The sequence below is a fragment of the Trachymyrmex cornetzi genome, unplaced genomic scaffold (genome assembly GCF_001594075.2).
Source record: "Trachymyrmex cornetzi isolate Tcor2-1 unplaced genomic scaffold, Tcor1.1 scaffold900, whole genome shotgun sequence".
NCBI classification, from domain to species: Eukaryota; Metazoa; Arthropoda; class Insecta; order Hymenoptera; family Formicidae; genus Trachymyrmex; species Trachymyrmex cornetzi.
The window spans coordinates 73,789-77,951 of NW_017300246.1; positions in this window are offsets into that span (position 1 = coordinate 73,789).

A 4,163-nucleotide genomic window follows, 5' to 3' on the forward strand; every position below is an offset into this window, starting at 1 on the left:
GGGCCAGTTTCGCCAACGCTTAGCGCTTTTTTTACCTTTTTTTTAAAATCCAACTAACACAATCGCACAGAACACCAAGATCCTAGTGGAGAAAAGCAACATTCCCAATGAAACCAAATCAACATTAAAACCTACAAATCCTCTCCCACCAAGACTATACGGACTACCGAAAGTACACAAATCAAACATCCCGCTTAGACCGTTTAGACAGCGCCATACCCTCCCCGACGTACAACTTATCCCGCTTCCTAGCACGAACACTACAACCTTTTACTGGAAAAACCGAATAACACATAATCACGGACTTCATACAAAAAATTAAAAAAATCCAACTACGTTCCACAGACCTGCTTGTAAGTTTTGACGTAGAATACCATTTTACACAAGTCCCAATAAAAGACACATTAAAGACAGTGATGCCAATTTCTAGTGGTTTTCCAGCTAGATGTAGCGTTTTTTAGAAGCTGTCCAGCTGCAAAATTTAAGAAAAAGATAATCCCGTCAGAATTACCGCTAGCCGCATTTCTTAAATTTTGCAGCTAGACAACCTCTAAAAAACGCTAGATATAGCTGGAAAACCGATAAATTAGCATCACTGATTAAACATAATAAAGGCCTCACATGAAGTCTCTCCCGACCTCATCCCGCTAATAGAGCACTGCTTAATAACAACTTATTTCTCCTATAACAACCAATTTTATGAACAAATTTCAGGAGCGGCGATGGGCTCTCCTATTTCTCCTGTAATCGTCAACATCTTCATGGAGCAATTTGAGAAAGAGGCTCTCGGAAAGACACCCAAGAAACCAGAAGTTTGGTTCCATTATGTAGACGACGCATTCGTGGTATGGAGACACGGCATAGCCGAACTACGTAAATTCCTTATTTTCCTCAACAAACAACATCCAAATATCCACTTTACTATAGACATAGATGAAAACGGAAAACTCTTTTTCCTAGATGTTCTTGTCTCTAAGAAAGCTGACAGTATCTCAGGCCATCAAGTGTATAGAAAACCAACACACACCGATAGATATCTACATGCCGAGTCGCACCACCACCCAGCACAAAAACAGTCAGCAATCAACTCACTAGTTCATAGAGCTTTCACCATCTCTGACAAAGACCATCTACAGACAGAACTCAACCACCTCAAATTGGCCTTACAGAAAAACGGACACGACATAAAAGACATAATCAAAATAATCAATAAACATGCAAACAAGACAACGGTCTCTGACACACAACCAGACGAAAGGATCCTAACCATTCTCCCATATGTCAAAGGAACAACAGATTGGCAGGATATTAAACAAACACAATATCCAAACTATCTTCAAACCCAAAAAGATAAGACAAATCTTAAGAAATCCTGAAGATCAAAAACTTCCACTCAGTTCCGCAGGAGTATACAAAATACCTTGTTTCTGCGGGAAAGTATACATTGGAGAAACGGGGAGAATGATCAACCTACGGATCAAAGAACACCAACGTGATGTCAGACTAAAATACATCACGCAGTCGGCATTATCAGAACACAACATCGAAATAGGACATCAAATACTGTTTGACAAAACGTCCACAATAGCCAACAGTACATCATACTTTCCAAGGAAGTATAGAGAAGCCATAGAGATACAAAAACACCCTAATTTAAGTAGAGATAATGGCTACAACATAAATAAAATATGGAAGACCATTCTCCCGGTTATTGAAGACCGACCAATTCCACTACCTCTTTCCCCTCCCATAATCTCTTCCCCCTCTCCGCCTACCCCCACCACCCCAACAATCAGCGTATAAAAAGGAACGGCTTGGAGGAACAACTCAGTATCAGGCTGCTTTTCGTCCTGATGAAGTAGACTGCAAGGTTCACGAATCGTTGGCATCTCAAGAATGGATCTGGACACGGAGGAAACCCGCGAAACGTATAACCTTTATACGGAAAGCACCCGTGGAAGCCTCAAAAATATTGCTAACAAATTTGTTTTATGTAGAATTAGTTTCCATCATGTTGTACGATTGTACCTAACCTATCAAACTTATAAAAAAGAAGAGGAAAATTGTTTCCCTTCGGTTGTGCATAACTGTTTATGGTGTATATTGCCGCCAATATCATAAGCAAAATCCAAAGCATCTTTCCTCAAAAAAGATGGCAACTCAGGCGACGCAATTTGTGCCAAATTTATAGCAACATGCGGGAAACTTGCTATCTGGGTATATATATACCCAGTAAAATGTTAGCAGAATGTCAACAAACTGGTAGCAGATTTTATCAGAAGATATTAGCAGACTGACCTCAACTGATGTCGCATTCTGCTTCTGTTCTGTCGATAGAACCTGTTAACATTCTATGCAAACAGATTGACAGCAGAAATGAAACAAAACCTGCTGACAGAGTCTGATAGCAGATTGGCAGCAGAAATTGAGCAGAATCTGTCATTTTCATTTAAATCGACCTGGTTTCTTATAAGAAATTTTGCGTACATATAGGTATATAAACGGTTATATATAATTATATATTTATATATACTGGAAACAATCAATACAGTTTTATTGCTAAAATATTATTGATTAGCTTGACATTTCAAAATACACATAAGAAAGTTATAAAACAATCAAAAAAATATTCGGAGATTCAGAAAACACTCCGAAGAGCTTGGAAATCTCTTTAGGAGATTTGCCTATTTGATTTACATACACCAATTCTTATAGGACTCCTGAATGTTTTCTTCTTATGAGAAGCAAATCCATCTCGTGGCGAGGCCGTATATGAAAATGGCAGATCTTGCTCGGTTTCTGCTACCAATCTGCCGTCAAGTTATGTTAGTAGATTCTGTTCGGTTTCTGTTACCAATTTGCTGGCATAGAATGTCATCAGGCTTTGTCATATTTTTGATAGCAGTTTGTTGACATTGTCTGACAGTACAAACTCTGTGACAGTACAATTTGTTGCCTTTCTACAATTAGAGGTTGATAACAAACTCTGCTCAAAATCTGTCTCTTCAGATTTAGCTATCTGGGAATTTAAATATCTACAAAATAGCAAAGACTGCTCGATTTCTGCAGTCAATCTGCCATCAGATTGTGTTGCACAGATCCTGCTCGGTTTCTGCCGCCAATCTGTTGTCAGATTCTGTCCGCAGATTCTGTTTAATTTCTGCCGCTAAACTTTTGACATAGAATGTCAACAGGTTCTGTTAGATTTCTAACAACAGTTTGCTGACATTGATAGATAGTACAGATTCTGTATGCAATTTGTTGCCTTTCTGGTTTCAAAAATTTGTAACAGATCTTCCTCAAGACCTGTCTCTTCAGGTTTGGCTATTTGGGTATATACAGGGTGGACGATTTTAACATTTAATGGAGAATAACTCGTCCGGTAAGCGAAATAATAAAAAAAGTTTCATACAAAAGTTGTTGGATAACGGGGGGGACGTATGACCATGATCTTGAATTTGACCTTGACCCTGACCTTAGGGGTTATTTGAAGGTCAAATAAAATTTTTCAAATGGAAATGCCTATTTTCGACCCCGGATTCGGAAAGAGCGGGAAATTTTACAATAGAATATGTATAATTTATAAGGTCTAATGTCATGTTATGAGGTCATTTCAAGGTCAAAATGAACTTGTACGTGTATTCATGCGAAAATCGTATCCGTATACGGGGATTTCTAAGTAATTTTCTACACTAACATTACCCAGAGACAACGACGTGGACGTGGTAGAATTCTGCCTCTATCGGGGTGCTTGTTTAAAGTGAGTCCCCTTGCCTCTCACAATGCATACTCTGCTATTGTTAAACTAGCTATTCAAAAGGTTTTTGAAAGTTCCAACGTTAGCATTCATGCAATAATTGAGGCTTCTTTGGAAATGGGCCACTGTGCTGAGCAAGACATTTCGTGGAATCGCTTCACAAGCTCGTCTTATGCGATTTTCCATAGCTTCTCTTGTTGTTGGTTCTTCTTCGAAAACAACTCCTTTTAAATAGCCCCAGAGATAAAAGTCGAGTGACGTCAAATCTGGAGAACGAGGAGGCCATGCAATCGGACCCTCTCGACCAATCCATCGGTTCGGGCATAATTGCCATTATTGGTCCGATACCAATCCGCACTGGCATAGAGCGATTGACAATCAACACCGCTGGAGCTTCAATGTCTGG